Source organism: Ovis canadensis, chromosome Y, assembly GCF_042477335.2.
Source record: "Ovis canadensis isolate MfBH-ARS-UI-01 breed Bighorn chromosome Y, ARS-UI_OviCan_v2, whole genome shotgun sequence".
NCBI classification, from domain to species: Eukaryota; Metazoa; Chordata; class Mammalia; order Artiodactyla; family Bovidae; genus Ovis; species Ovis canadensis.
In genome coordinates this window covers 14,534,453-14,551,026 of record NC_091271.1, presented here as the reverse complement: position 1 = coordinate 14,551,026, position 16,574 = coordinate 14,534,453, and the positions used below count along the sequence as shown (strand labels likewise).

Sequence of the window (16,574 nt, the reverse complement as noted above, 5' to 3'; positions counted from 1 at the left end):
CTAAGAGGAGAGTCTCAGGCCCTTTTATTTAACCACTAACAGGAGAATCGTGTGTTTAAAGGGGAGAATCATCATCACAGATCACAGAGGACACCAAATGATTGTCACTGAAGCTTCCTTTATTTCTTTGGAACAGTCCAACACAGCGGTAATGACACCATCAACCTCCCAAGCCCAAAACTCCTCCTCCAAAATTCAGATTCACATTTCTAACTTTGTAGGAATACATCTCTCCAAAAATCCCACCAACTCCCCCTCCCACCCCTCACAGCCTACTCTAAATCACCTTTCCTTTTGCTGAATGCACTGAACAATTGTCTGAAACTGTGGTTTTTGTTCCTTCTAGATGCACTGAGTTCTGGGTGGCAGTGTCCCAGTGCTAGGGACAAAGCCTGCAACTCGTGAGGCTAGGCAGGCATGTAGCAGGGGCACAGAATAGGCTCAGTGTCATAGAAGATCTGGTGACCACAGTGTGAACAGGCATTGGTGCTGAACCAGACCATGCTGGGCTGCCCAGACTTGCATAGGAGCTGCTTGAGCTGGGTGTGCTGCTAAACCAGGAGGCTCAGGTGCAGGTTGCTGTGCACATCCTCATAGCTCTCTATGGGTGCAGGGTACAGCATGAGGCTCAGCTTACTCAGCCCCACGGTGTGGTGCAGCAGGCTCTCCAGCATGGCCATGGAGATGGGGTTGCCACAGAATCTGAAGGTGGTGAGCTGGGAGCAGGTGCTCAGGGAGGGGAGGAAGGCAGTCAACTGGGAGTTCATGAGGCCATATTCACCCAAGTCCAGGTCCTGCAGGGTGACCGAAGTCCTATCAACCAGGACCTTCAGGGGCTCCAAACTGAGGCTGGTCAGGTTTGACCCCGCCAATGCCCAGGTCCTTCAGCAGGCTGACACTCGAGCACTGCGACAGATACATCAGATCTCACTCCAAAATCAGGCAGTTGGTGATTTACAGGGTCTCCAGAGGGGTCTTCAGGAACCTGGGGAGAGACAGGGCAGTCAGTCCCAGGGGCAGAGGTGGAGGGCAGAGGGATGTGGGGAGGAGAGGCCTGGTTCACCAGAACACGGGGCATCTCACTGGCTTGGAGCTGGCCTCTCACCTTCTTGACGGGAAGACAGGGGGTCTTCTGGGGGGGAGGTCATGCTCATGTGCGTATGACCTCCCCCTGCACAAAATAATGAACTATTGTCAATGCGGGAAACAAACAGTAAACAACTGTTATTTGCCTATTTCAACTTACTAGTATTTGGTTAACAGGAATTAAGATGTTTTTACAGGACACGACTAGATGAATTCAATGACAGGTTGATTACAGTGGACATGGGCTAGTGGGTCCCAGGAGTTACACACAATCGTTGGGTGAATATCCCCCAGATATTCGGGGACCACAAACCATCCATCACCACTTACAATTCTTTCCTTCTTCTTTTTTCTTTCTTTCTTCTTTCTTTCTTCTAGTTTCTCTTTGAACATATTTATTCCTAATGCTTGGAGTTTGCAGCTGCCAAAAAGGGAATCAATGCAACTCATTCGTACAGTCAGACTAGACTGCATCCTCTCAGCTTTTATCACTGTGTTCAAGGCAGTCTGATAACGTGTTACTGAGGATTTCCTATGTATTCAGAAGTCTTAGAGGAAAATAATAATTGTAATTTGGACTTAGAGAGATTGAAGCCACTTCACCAATGGTGCTCATTTGATTTTGTATCTTCTCTGGACTGCTTAGGAGCCACAATTTCCCCTCCTAATACCTCCTTGTCATGTCAAGAACCACGTACTTCCCTCAGCTCACCTGGAGCCTAAAACAGATCAGGACAGAAGCAGCAGGTGGGAGGGAGAGACAGAGCTTCAGACTTCAAATCTCAAGCCCGATGAACCAATGTCCTCCTTGCCTAGTTATCTGTCATCACCTGAGCTAAGACATCACTCTCTTGGAAAGAATTACCAAGAGTATCACACCTGAACCCACTATGCGGACTCCCAGCTAGAAGTCCCCTTTGACAGCATCTAACCTAGGCCACGCCTCTGAACCTAACCAAGGAGGTGAGCTGACAAGATGCCGGGGAACAGAACAGTGGCATCGTGAGGACTTCTGAGCGGCCCAGGCACCCTGGCAATGTCCCCAGCAGGCACAGAGTAGATGTCCCAATGGTAATGAAATGAGAGAGGCCCATTCATGTCTACGGAGCTGGCACCATGCCTTACGTGAGCACCTGGTGCAGGTGGCCATTGAGGAAGGAGATGGAGTTCAGGTAGAGCTCCTGCAGGTTGGGCAGGTTCAGAAACTGGGTTGTGAGCTTGGCGATGCAACGCTCCTCCTGATCGGGGGTGGTGTGTGGCAACATGTCGATGTACCAGAGCAGCAGCTGGAGGAGGTTGCCCATCCATCCCAGGTCCAGCATGAACCTGACAGTGTGGCCAGCTTCCAGGTGCAGTTCACCTCCAGTCCTTGAACAGAGTCCAGCTGCAACACCTTCCTGGTGCTCTGCATAGGCATGGTGAATATCCTCAGCTTCTGGCAGGGCAGGTGCATTAGGATTCTCCTGTTTGGCCTCCTTCAGCAGGAAGCTGAATCTGGTCCAGGGTGTCCTCCCTGAGGCACATGTCGAACAGCACCTGTATAGGTGCCTGCGCTGGGTTTAGCCCTGCCTGTGCCTCCACCCTGTGCCTCTTCTGCATAAGCTGGCCTGGCTCGGGCTTCAGCAGCAAGCAAACGCTGGCCGTGATGCCAGACCACTTGGTCCAGAAGTCCTGGTGAACTTTCTGGTACAAGTTCAGCACCTGCAGCTTCCACCGCCTGCAGGGCCATGGGGAACATGCTGAGCTGTGCAGAGGCCTATGGGCACCAGGACCCCACAAGGGCATTGCACTCCACACATCACAGCTCCTCCGGCTTTAAGACCCCCCTTGGTCCCCACTTTAAGGGACACTGTGGGGGGGCATGTGCCTTTTGTCCCCTTTGCCCCTCAGCCAGTCCTGTACACCTGAACGCCTGTTCCCAGGTGACCCCTCATCCTCCTGACTTGGCTGCATCTTGCTCACACCCCCAGGCCCCACCAGTCTGCTAGGTAGACCTTAGCTGGCTTGGACCTCCTTAGAAAGCAGGACATCGAGACCGTTGAGTGGAGCCTGGAAGGTCTCCAGATGAGCCTGGTGGTCCTTCATCAGGGTCCCCAGGGGAAGGGCCAGGCCTGCACCATCCCATTCGAGCCTGGGTGTGCCTGCTGGCATGGCCGCCACAAAAAGCGGTGGGAAGAGCTCTATGGGCAGCTCCTCTAGGCCCACGATGGCCAAGGCCCCATTCCGAAGCAGGCTATGGTCAGCCAGCTCCAGGAGTTGGGATGGGGCCTGGACGCCCATCCTCAAGAACTTACTCTGGAGTGAGTCCTGGGGGGATGTCAGAAAACAAAGGAGGGTGGGTTCTTCTCTGGCCAAGGATGTGGGGAAACCCTGCTTTCCCTCCACCCTAGAGGAACCCAAGGCAGGCTCAGAAACATACTGTGGCCACAAATTTACAGCTTTGGCCCAGCTGGTACCAGGACAAATTTCTCTCCAGGCAGCAACAATGGGACAAGGTGACCTCTTGCCTCATCCTGTATCTACTGGCTGCTGCATTTAATCCCATCCCTGCTGGGCCATAGATACCTGGAGTCTGACACATGACCGCACTCTCCTCAGAGAAAGATTCTGATTATTACTCAAGGGCTGAAAACAGGAATAAGTAGTTTAGCCCAACACAGCCTGTCTCTAAACTCCAACCAAAAACTCATGCAATGGGTGCTGTTATGTCACTTAATAAAAAGACATACCTTTCACTGCGTGTCTCTTCTACAAGTTTTATTACCATTCAGTTTAATGGAGCAAGTACTCACATTCAGAACATAGCCACCACTATTTAAAATATTCTACAGATTAAAAAACAAACAAACAAACAAACAGTTTTTAGCTTTTAAAACAAAAAGAAACCCCCAAAACCCTTTAAGCTAGTAAAATCATGAAACTATAAAATGATATGGACTATAAGCACTGGTAACAAACTAAAATGTAAAATGTCACCCCAAAATTCCTCCTAATTAGATGTCTTTCATTAAATCAATTCCAGGAAGTTCCCTGGCATTTCAGTGAGGAGGACTCTGTGCTTTCACTTCGGGGCCGAGTACTACCCCTATCAGGGAACTATGACCCTAGATGCTGTTTGGTATGACCCCATTCCCTCACTCTCACCCTACCCTACCCCATCCACATTGTGGCCCCCCTGCCAAATTCTATTTGTTTAAGAAATATTGTAAACGGTCCGTACAAGTGGTGAAAATCAGAGAAGAAACCAACTTGTCTGGGACAAATGTAAAACTTCATGTAGAAGCAAAAGCAAAGTGTGCAATTGCCAATGTGATGGAAAGGCAAAGAAAATTCTCAACAGGATCGTGGCCTGCTTGGCCAGTCCCATGAAGACCCAGCAGGTACAGCTGTCAGAGCCTGAGGCTCCAGCATGGAACAGTGTGATCAGGCCTGATTCCCTCTTCTACCAGGATGTACTTTTCACATTCTGGCTGAAATTTACATTTCAGTGCAATCTTACTACTAGATCTCCATGCAGCTAAGGTTGAGTGGTTTTATTTTTTTTTTACTATTTCACTGCATACAACTGATGGGATCTTAAGTCTGTTCACAAAAGCAAAATATAAAAGAAGAAAACCTACCTGAAGGTACATTCATTGGGGGAGTTTGGGTCACATGAAAATCACCCAAATGTTCATGTTCAGATAGCTCTATGAGGATGGTGGTGTCATTCCAGAAGAAAAATAAACAGAGGAAGATTCTCGAGTATCACACTGTCATTTATCATTACATCAGACAGCGAAATATGTGCCCGTTCATGGGGGAACAGAGGTGAAATGGAGGGATGGTGGGTCCTTCAGACTTTGAGGGTCCAGGCTTCCCTGGAACTGGTGTGGTCAAAATGACATCTAGGAGCTGGCCAGAAGAAAGGGACCAGACATTTGTAATTAAACCAAGGAATGTACCCAAGACAAGTGTGTTTTGTTTGGAGGAATTCAAAGACTTTTCTTAGGCTAAGCTTGAGAAATTGCCAGCAGAGTGAGTGGCTAAAAAGGGACCAGATGCATCCCTGAAACCCAAGGCAAACCCAACATCCACACTTCCTCCCTCCCTGGAGGCAAATGACATTTCCTCCCTGAAGCTAGGAGATTAAATTTAGGAATGTGGGTTAGAAGAGAATGGAACTGTTTTGGCTGGCCAAAACTGGGACATGCCTTGTTCTGCCTGAAAGCCACTGAGGGCTTAGGGCCATGGGCTCTTCTGAAGGGAAATAAATGTGGGCCCAGGACACAAATCTGTGTCAGCAAACGGCTGTACCTGGAGGCTCAGGCATCCCCCTGCACATCAAGCCTGGGCTCTGTCCCCCCACCTGTACCCTCATCCTGACCTTCAAAGGCTCCTTTCCAAGTGTAGCTGGGTAACCTGTTGTCCCCTCAGTGCCAGTGAACAAGGAATGCAAAGTGACTTCGGAACCCCCACTCCCTCACCCCTCTTCCGCCCCTAAAGTTCTTACTTACACCGATTCTGATGAAAGCTCAACTTTAAGCCCACAAATACAATTTAGATTTTCCTTTGCTCTAGATTAATCACAGGTAGCAACACGGACTTTCTCCCTGGGGAGGTGTAAAACCTGCATCAAAGGGTCTGTGGTCAAGCCCCTGCTGGTCTGGCTAACATGCTGGTTCTGCTGTGGTCTCAGAACAGAGACGGATGGAACCTCTCCACTCTCTGCATTGTGATGCCCCAACAGTTCTTTTATTTGGAGGGTGAGAAGGTGGCCTTCCCTGAAGGATAATCCTCAATTTGGTAACTTCCTAGAGATGACATTTACCAAATTCCTACCATCCCCATCAGCACCAAAGATGTGGCTGTCCCTTAAAGAAAGTTAAAAAACTAAAATAGGGTTAAGCTGGAATGTGTCTTGTGGGCATTTTGACTTCTGGCAATCACCTTGACCAATCAGCTGCAAGAGCTCAAGATTCACAAAAGATAATTATTAAGTCCCTGATTAAGGAGCAGCCATGATGACACTGGCACTTTCCACCAGTACCTCAAATGACTTTCAGAGAGAAGCCGAAGTTCACCCCTGGTTTCCTTTCCAGGCTGGTGAGCCTGAGACAGCCAAGGCAGGACAAGCTTGTCATGCTCCATGAAGGAGTAACTGGAAGACCCACTTAAACAAAGATGAATGGACGGACAGATCTGCCCCACTGAACATTAGGAAGAGCTAGCCGACTTCACAGGGACACGGGGAAACAGAAAACAGCAGAGGTCTAAGCTTGGGCTGTTTCCATGTGAACTCAGACTCCAGGAGACCTAATGATGCAGGAGGGACCACTGTCTTCAAATGATATAAAAACAGGAAGTATCAGCCAAAAAATCTTTCTGTGTAAGGCAGGGGACAGGCCTCTGGCTACCTCCAGCTCCACAAAGTCTGTCTGTGCAGGGGTCTCGATGGACACAGAAGCACTAGGGTCTCATCTGCATGAAGATGTGTTTATCCTGCCCAGTGTTAGGTCGGCCCAGGACAACTCCCAGGACCGACGTGTGAGTCAACGTGGGGGACATTTCTACGTGTTTTCGTATTGCACAGACTAGTGAAGCCTCTGAGCTCGCTTAAAGATGGAAAGAGCTCATTCCTTCTCTAGTTGCAGATTTCCTTCTGAGTCTTCAAAGCATCTGCTCCCCCGGGCCTTCCTTGGGGTCTTTGGAATGCATCTGTGCACAAAGAGGCACTAGAAACACTGGATGATGACCCTCCCTGGCTTTTGGAGGAAGACCACAGCCTGGATGGTCCTCAGAGGCCCCAGACTGACAAGAAGCCCTGGGGACCCAGCCTCAAGCAGACGAGATCCTACTGGGAGTTCCAGTATGTCTGTCCTCCCTCCAATCTGGAGTCAAATCTCTTCTTAACCAGGAATAGTCTACCCTCACTATGAGCCTGCTCTGCCTCTTCCTGTGCTTGGCAAGGCAGATTCAATGACACCTAGACCTGAACAAAAGAGGCTCCCTCCTTCTTCCTCCCCAGTGAAGACTTGCCAGATGTCCAGGTTATGCTAACTCTAGCCAGTTACTGCTGAGGGTGGTGCTTCTAGAGGCAAAGCAGCAGTAAGGTGGAGTGGGCAGGGTGTGGGAAGTTTAGGGTCCACTTCAGGCAGATAGGGGTCCAGGACTTGGCAGGGGATAGCCCAGAAGAAGGGGGAGGAAGGAAATGATAACAGATCTGGTCTGCTGGCCTGGTCTCCTGGCTCTCAGAGCTGCATCTCATTTGCTGGAGTGGTGTTGGCATCACTGATGGCACTGCAGCCTGCACTTTGGGGCTGGGAGTGTCCGCAGGTGGTAGGGACAAAATAATAGACTAGAATGATCAAACAGTTAGCTTGATACTCCATTAGGGAACTGTAGATAGAGAAGAAACTACAGGGTTTGGGGAGACCACAATAAGACAAATGATACTCCAGAAAGTAATGGGAAAATTCTGAAACATGTAGGTTTCCTCGATTCATAAGGCAAAACAAGTCTCTCAGCATCAAAGCCAGCTTGGCTTGTTTAAGTCAAGATAACTTGCTTAGCAACAAAACCATGCAACAGACGCATGAGACATGGCCCAAAACAATAAAACAGTGGTGGCATAAGACTTATATCCTGCCTAGTGAACTCCATGAGTTAACAACTCCTGAAACATGCTCTTCAGCCCCTAAGACATGTTCTTTCCACAATATGCCCCCAAACAATAAAACAATAGCACAAAATAAGACCTAAACCTGCCCAGTGGTCATCAAGTTAATGACTCCCCAAAACAGGCTCTGCACATATAAAACACAATCACTTATGGAAAGGTGACTTTTCAAAATGAAATACCTGCATTGTCCTGAGACCTGAATATATTTTTTGCAAATAATAAGACAGGGAAGTCTAGTGTGTTGCAGTCCATGGGGTCGAAAACAGTCGGATAAGACTGAGCAACTGAACTGAACTGAACTATAGTCTTAACTGAACTATGGTCTTAGCCTGACCATATAGAGTGGGACAAGTAAACTTCCCTGCACTACCTGGGGGAGGCACTGATGATGGAAACATGCTGTCTGCTCAAGAAAATGAAGATTCCACCCCCCCCCCCCCCTTTCCACTGATTGTGAAAGCCTGAGTATTTAGGGCAACACAATGCTTGTGAACCTTCCAAGTATCATACTCTAGTAAATAACTTTTTTTCTAGCACTTCACTTCTCACCTAATTTCTTTTCTAGTATTAAGCAGTAGTCACTCAGTCGTGTCTGACATTTTGGGACCCCATCGGCTGTAGCTCACTAGGCTCCTCTGTCCATGGGATTCTCTAGGCAAAAATACTGGAGTGGGTTGCCATTTCCGACTCCAGGGGACCTTCCCAACTGTACATAAAGGAGATTTCCTTAATCTGCAGTAGAGTATACCCCTGGTTAACCTGTTACAGAAAACTGTCTTTTGAGGCTTTAAATTCTATACCAGTTCTATACCTCTGCTCGGCTGATTGTTTATTTATTTAGGTTTTAAGGTAAATGACCTGGAGCTATTTGTTCCATCATGAGACATGAAAGATTGTGATGCCCGATCTCTTTGGTGACCTGGAAACAACACCTAATGGTTTCACAGTGTCCCACTCTGTTTCTGTTTGCCTAGGTGACATGCCAGTGGCCGTCCCTCCTTCCTACTTCCAAGGGCACACGGACGGAGCACTGAGACTGGACACACAGATGAGAGAGGCTCAGAGAGAAGTGGGTGCCAGCAGCCTGGGAGGGGATGTTTCCAATATTTACAAAGTGGCTGGGAAGGGGGGTGGGCATCATTCTCAGTGACTGGGAGGGACACCTAGTGAAACTATCATATTCATCTTCTAGTTAGAAATATGTATGAGGGAGGTGACATACAATAGAAGTATAACTAACAGTGTTTTGTTAGGTGACATGCAACATAAGTATAACTAATGCTATTTTATGTTAAATATAAAAGTTCATAGAGCAAACACTAAAAGTTCTCATCAAAATGAAAACACGTTTTTTTCTATTTAATTTTGTATCCATATGAAATGATGAATGTTCACTAGACTTACTGCACTCATCACTGCATGGTGGATGTAAGTGGATTCGTCATGCTGAACCCCTTAAACTTACACAGAGCTACATGTGAATTCTATTAATATCTCAGTAAAACTGAAAATATTAAAAAAAAATAATAAAGTCATGATCTTCCACTCAGGATGTCTGAACAAATGAAAAGCAAGCAAGCCTCAAAAATAGTGACAGGCAAAGCTGATCTGTATGGTGGAGCAGGGCCACCAGGGTGACCACTCATGCTGAAACTGCAAAGCCAACCTTCATAATCTAAGGCACAATTATGATATTTTTCCACAGCCATTCCATATGTTTTTAAAGTCAAGAACCCTGTTACACTAACTGTTGTAAATGTTTGTTGTTGTTCAATCACTCAGCAACGTCTGACTCTTTGAGACCCTGTGAACCTTAGCACATCAGGATTCCCTGTCCTTCACTGTCTCCGAGAGGTTGCTCAAACTCACGACTATTGATTTAGTGATACCATCCATCCATTTTGTCCTCTGCCATCACCTTCTCCTCTTGTCTTATATCTTTCCCAGCATCAAAGTTCTTTCCAATAAGTCAGCTCTTTGCATCAGGTGGACAAAATTTTGGAGCTTCAGCTTTAACATCATCTCTTCCAATGAATATTTAGGATTGATTTCTTTAGGATTGACTGGTTGTAAATGTTTAGAGAAATAAAAACAGTAAAGCTAATTTTTTTTTAGTACTTTGTGATCTTAAGCATTGAAAATTAAAGTGTTTCATTTCATTGCTAAACGTCAGCAAGGAGTCCTCTCAGCTGTGCTTCCTTTCTTCTCAGCACATAACTTTCAACTAAGGATAAGGATCTTTCCTATGCACGACCTGGACTGTTGTCACCCAACTTCCTAAGCCTGGATCTGCTTCAAATGTCTCATTCCTTGAGCTTTACGGCCTGATATTATCTCCAAATTTCTTTATCACTAACAAGTGAAATAACATTTGCTGGCATCAGTGCTTCTGAGACATCTTCATTTCTTTTGTATCCAACAGGCTCTTTATTCAAGTTTTTCCAGGGGATGGGGAATGAGAGCCTGAAGCTGGATTCTTAATCAAAATGACAATACCTCGTACTTGGCAGAATTTAAATCATCAAGTGATTAAATTTCCTGATCTCAGGTTCCTCCTCGAAAACTGAAACATCATCAGCAGGGGCCTTACTGTGCTTTTTCATTTTACAAGCAAGGGCTGGGACTCAAGAGAGGGTCACAAAGGGTCCATGGAGAGTGACATGGGAATGATGCCTTTGGCCAGGTCCAGATCTCCCTAAGCCATCCTGGGCCAGTCAGTTAGGTCAGTGTGCCCAGAAAGGCTCTGAGAACTGTAATAGCCTACTCTGTTTGTGGGCAGTGAAAATCTTAAGGACTACTAGATCACAGAACAGGAGCCTCCTTTCAGGGGACACCACCCATCACAGTCTAGGGACTCAGCACATCTGTGGGTACTGTCAGGTCATCCAGGAAGATGAGGCAAAGGTGCAATATTTGGGGAGCAATCCAGATAGGCCTAGATTTACACCTTACCTCAGTTCAACAGCTGTCCACCAAGGGCTCAGTCTCAGGCCATCTCCCAGGAGCAAACCTCCCAGTACTGCCTGCCCTCAACAGGGGCAGGTAGGCAGATTCACTGATGGGGGGGTCACCAGCAGAATTTTGGGAGCAGCAGTGCACAGAGGCCCCTCCTACAGGTGAGGCAGGAGATATGAATGGTGTGGGGACCCTGATGTCGTGCCGTAACTGCAGAAACAGAGCTCTGGGACTCTCCGCCACGGCCTGGACTCTGATCACACTTTGTCTGTACAGGAAGGCAACTACCTGGCAGTGCCAGACTGACCCTTTTCTCCTGCCCTCAACTCCCCTGGATTCATGACCTTGATCTCCCCTCTTTGCAAACCTTCCTCCTCTCAGGGTTCTGGCCCCAGTCGGTACTGACACAGATACTCAAGAGTCTGCAGCTCTCGGTCAGAGGGTCTACAGATTCTGCTCTGGAGAGAGCAGTGATACTGGCGGTTATAGCCAGGTGTGCTGGGGTCAGCAGCACCCAAGGGTTAGTCAGCATCCCAGTGTATAATGTCGTCTTCACCCTTGGGGTCCCTCTCCATTTTCCATTCCACTTCTGGCCACACAGCCTCTCTGGTCTCTTCCAGCTGAAGCTAGAGGACTCACTCTGTTGCCTGAGTGCTTTCTTTCCAGGGGCACCTCACTCCCAGGGGTCCCACACGTAGGGAGATCAAAACTTCCCTGGGCTCACCACCTAGCCCTTCCCCAATACTGCACAGGGGTCGAGTGTCTGGAGTTTGAAAACAGCCTCCCAACCACAGGTTCTGAACCTGACCGTGGTTTTGGGAATGGGCCCCCCTCACGCTGCAGCTGCCTCTTCTAAGATAGCAGCAGGACCAAAGCTTTCTTAGGAAAATGACTTGGGAAACTAAAGGATGTTCATCCTCCTCCTGCCCTGAGGGCCTCAGGCTGCAGACTCTACTGAGCTCCATGATGATCAACACGGAGGGTTCACCAGAGGTGTGGCAAAGGGGACCAGCTTACCTGAAGATAACTTTCACACACACTGGTTCAGCTCACAATGGCCTCAGGTCCTCAAACACCTGGTTTCCTTGGTCTTCTATTCTTTCAGTCACCCGTGTCCACCCAAGCCTGAGAACAAGAACCAAAATGCTCCAAAAACAAGAAGACTGTATGTTAACATGTGTATCTAGAAAGCTGGAGGATAAACTGAAAACTGGAGAGCCAACCCCACCGTGTGACTGTACATCTCCTCTGATCTCAAAATTTGAGCTATTTCTCAATGGATGGAACAGTGGACAATCGGACTGCAGAGCTCGTTCTTGGGTCAAAGGGGCCTTTCTCTCAGGACACTGATCACCATCCGGCAGGCCCATTTATGTCCCTTTCTTGGCCCACCATGCCCTGGCACCTCCAGAGGGGACCACATGTCCAGTGCCAAGTGGCAGTAGACCCTGGTTTGCTGGATTATGACATCCAGAGCATGGCTCCACAGCCACTTTTGAGAGCATGTGGCCCCCTTGTCTCTTTCCAGAGCATGTGGCAGTGGCTAGCTCCTCACCTGCTTCTGCCTTCACTTCATCCCCTGGTCCCAATAACTCGTTTTAAGGCGGCAAATAGAATTGGAGCCCATAGCTGCAAACCACTGACTAGCTCAAGATAACCTTGTGGGAAAGCAGGGGACCCAAGGCAGAAACTCATGGTTTGTGCAGCCTCGCCTTACCACGTGGTTCCTGCTGAACGCTGATGCGAGAGAAGCAGTGACTAAGCAGTGTCCGAAAACCATGCAGCTCAACCATTCCCAGATCCTGTTTCCTCCCAGAGCAAATCACACCAGATCTTGGTGTCTCAAGTGGGGTCTACCAAGAAGTCCAAAATGTGCTTATTTTAAGAGGCAGGGAGGGGAATGGAGGGGCAGTGCCTGTGGCCATGCCCACCGGACAGATGGGGGAGGGGCATTAGAGTGGGGCTAGGGTGGGGATATGGCTGGGTGAGTGTGTGGGGGTTTGGGTTAGATGGGTTTGCGTGGAGTCACGGAACTGAAAAGAGACTCTTGTAGCTGGATGCCTCAGGGGTGCTTGGGGGCAAAGGTAGATAGGTGCACACAGAAAGCTGCACAGATAGGAAAAACAGGGGGCTTCACTCAGAATGATGTGGGCCCTAAGGAGTGGTAGGCTAGCAACAGGGGCACAGCATTGACAAGGAATGACCGAGAAAGTGGTTCTCCAAGTCAGCTGAGCCCAGATGTCCTTGTTTTCTGGTCCTCTGAAGGAATGCACAGGCAATGGATCAGGCCAACATGACTGGTACTGTGAAGCTGTCCAATGTGATGGGAGAATGGATAACACAGGCGCATGTCACTCAGCTGTCCAGAGCAGGCACTTCTAACCCACCCTGATGCTCTGCAGATTGGTCCCTATCACTAACAAATACCAAAATTTTGTAACCTTTGAGGATAAATCACAGACTTAGAAATCTGACATGATCGATGAACATGTGAAAGAAAATAACCAGGACAAAGAAATCTGGATACTTACCAAAACTGAAGTTCCTAGAGAAGAAAGCTTGTGCTTCTGCATATGTGCAAGTTATCTCTCAGGTATGTTAGTGGGTAAACGTGCATGCATGTGTACATGTGTGCATAGAATTGCTGCCAGTATGCTTGTGATTATGAGCTATTGAAATTGACCTAGCCAGGTGATGGACGTTGGATAGCAAAAACATGAAGGTCATAGAAAAAGGTACATAGACTAGCCAGGAGAGGCAAGGAGCCAGGGTATCAATCCCTGTTTTCTCACTGAGTGAGCAAGTTCTAACTGGAATCCCAGTGCACCCAGGATGCCTGGCTGAAAGGAGAGGCAGGAATAAAGTGCCTGGGGGGGACCAGTGATGGTGCATAGGAGAAGAAACACAGAACAGGCTGAAATCCCAGACATAAAGCCACAGTGGATGACACACAGCCCCTTGGACACACAGTTACAAGGGCCTTTCCATCCTTCTCAAGTGCCGGGCATCGTTTCCCTGACCTTGCCATGAGCACGAGCAACTCTTGCCTTTTTTGTGAGGGTTCAGAGATGGATGACCACTTCAGCATAAGCACCTGCTACCTGCATAGCCTTACAGTTTGAAACATCACTCTTTTTACTCTTTGCGGAACACATATAGTGGGTATCAGGTCTAGAGGATGGATGGCTTAGCTTGATCCTCTTGCTGTTTGCAGCCCCACAGGCTTGGGCGACTGGGCAGGCTGGGATGTATTCTCACATGGAAAACAGAACCACTTTGAAACAGCCTCGATAGGGTCAATGAGCATAGGTGCATGTCTCCAGCACCCGTCAGTCATGGACTTAACGAAGTGTTCTCCTTGGCATCTCACTGGCATGAATTCGAAAAAGTTTCAGGAGCTTTCCTCATGACAGCAGAGCATCCCCTGTTTTCCAAGCTGCCACAGGAGTAATGGCCCTTGTATCTGGGTGTCCAAGGTGCTGTGGGTCACCCTCCGCGGCTCTGTGCCTGGGATTGCAGCCTGTGCAGCATTCACATTTGTTCAGAGAGGGAGGGAGGGTAACCAGTCCCCTTCTGTGGTTCAGCAGTGACCACCCACTGTTGGCTTTTAAGTTTGAGAAAGCACTGTCTGAACGTGTGAACTACAAAAGTCACAGATTTACAAGTGAAATGTGACATGATCAATGAGCAAGTGAAAGAAAATAACCAGGACAAAGAAAATTGGGTGCTTACCAAAATTGTAAAGAAAGCTTGTACAGATGTGATACTTGGACTGCAAAGACAGCTGAGTATGGAAGAATTGATGCTTTTTAATGTGGTGTTGGTGAAGACTCTTGAGAGTTGCTTGGACTGCAAGGACGCTAAAGGAAATCAGTCCTGAATATACATTAGAAGCACTGATCCTGAAGCTGAAATTCCAATAATCTGGACCCCTGATGTGAAGAATGGACTCATTGGACAAGACCCTGATGCTGGGAATCATTGAAGCCGATGAGAAGACGACAACAGAGGATAAGATGGTTAGATGGCATCACCGACTTGACTGACATGAGTCTGAGGAGGTTCTGGGAGTCGGTGATGGACAGAGACACATGACATACTGCAGAACATGGGGGTCACAAAAGTTGAACACGACTGAATGACTGAACTAAATTGAACTCAAATGTAAAAGTACCTACATTTTTTTTTTAGTACCTACATTTTAAAATGCAAATATAGTGATGCTTGTTTTCCTCCATGATCTATCACATTTTTTATTTCTCTTTATGAAAATCTGGAAGCTGTTTTCATTGTGTGAAATTTGGACCCCACTCCAGTACTCTTGCCTGGAAAATCCTATGGATGGAGGAGCATGGTAGGCCTCAGTCCATGGGGTTGCTAACAGTCGGACACGACTGAGTGACTTCAGTTTCACTTTTCACTCTCATGCATTGAAGAAGGAAATGACAATCCATTCCAGTGTTCTTGCCTGGAGAATCCCAGGACAGGGGTGCCTTGTGGGCTACCATCTATAGGGTCACACAGAGTTGGAGATGACTGAAGCGACTTAGAACAGCAACAGCAGGATATCTCATATATGAATCTAGGTGGTGGTTTTCTACCATTAAATGTGAAGTTCTGGGCATTTCACATAGAACAACCTTGGCTGCTTTTTTGAAGAAATGGAAAACCTGTACGAAAATTGAATTATCTCTGTTGCACAAATGAAAATCTGAGCACCCCTGTTTCTTAATGAAGTGAGGAATTTGCTGTATTTCTAATAATATATACCAAAACAAAGGATTGATTCCGTGAAGTGGGGGATGGTTTGTTTTTACTATATCAAAACCTTGATGCTATGTTGCCATCATGGAATTTGGACTTTTCTATACTTCATATTTCAGTTCAGAATGGAGTTTTTCCTATAAGAAAATGGAAATATCTATATTTCATATGAAGCACAGGTTCTTCAGCTACATAAAGATCTACGTTCCCTGTTTGCTTATGTTTTTACATGCCTTAAACATTTGTGTGTCTACTCACATGAGCTTGTTGCCCACATTTGTGTGTTTTTCTATGTGGATGTTTGTACAACCACAGCTGACAGAGATGAATGTTACAGACAGTGAGATGCAGATCAAGCAGAAGTCTGAACCAGGCATTCACAGAGTGTGGGAGACTGGACCATGCATCTCTGAGGTGGTCCTGCTCAAGATAGGAATGAGGAAAGAATGGCCAGTGTGTTCATAAATTTGGATTTACATCAAGAAACATAAAGAAGCTCACAGTTTCTGCTATGTCGATGTGTGTGTGTGTTTACCAGGAAAATGATGTGGAAGGCCTGAGGACTCATCCAGTGTAAACCCAGTGGTGTGGGGCTTTTAAAGCATAGCCTGTGGACCCCTCAGTCTATGAGAATTGGGCTTGCCTGTGGAGATGGTGGATATGGCTATAACTGGATGCAAATCTGTGAAGAGGTGAAGGTCCTTCAGAAAAGAGTAGAGACGGGAAGGAGGAGGAACAGAAGATAATCTACTGCACTGGAGACATTTTCTATAATAAAGGAAGGCTATGGGATAATGCTGCCTTGGGTCAGCCCATCAAGAAGCACACTCTCTCTTTACATATCACAAATAATATCGTCATGTGAGACAAATGTCATGATAAGATAGGATCCTTCATTATTAAAGCACAGGCCTCCTAGGAGAGAGGAGGTAACCTTGGCTCTGTCCATGGGCTTCCAGCCAATCTGACAATACAGAGAGATGAAGAAAATACAGAGGTGTGATGTAGGGGTTTTCCCCTTTGCTGGTTTGTGCCTGTGAGGAAGTGAAGGTGGCAAAGCAGAAGGGTGTGAACTCATTTTTTTGTTTGTGAGTTCCAAAATTACAGC

The 16,574-nt window shown here is 47.3% G+C and overlaps 1 pseudogene; it reads right to left on the bottom strand.

Annotated features, from left to right (window-relative positions):
• Positions 1-407: 407 nt before the first annotated feature.
• On the bottom strand, positions 408-4,742 carry LOC138431542 (melanoma antigen preferentially expressed in tumors-like; annotated as a pseudogene).
• Between the last annotated feature and the right edge of the window lie 11,832 nt (positions 4,743-16,574).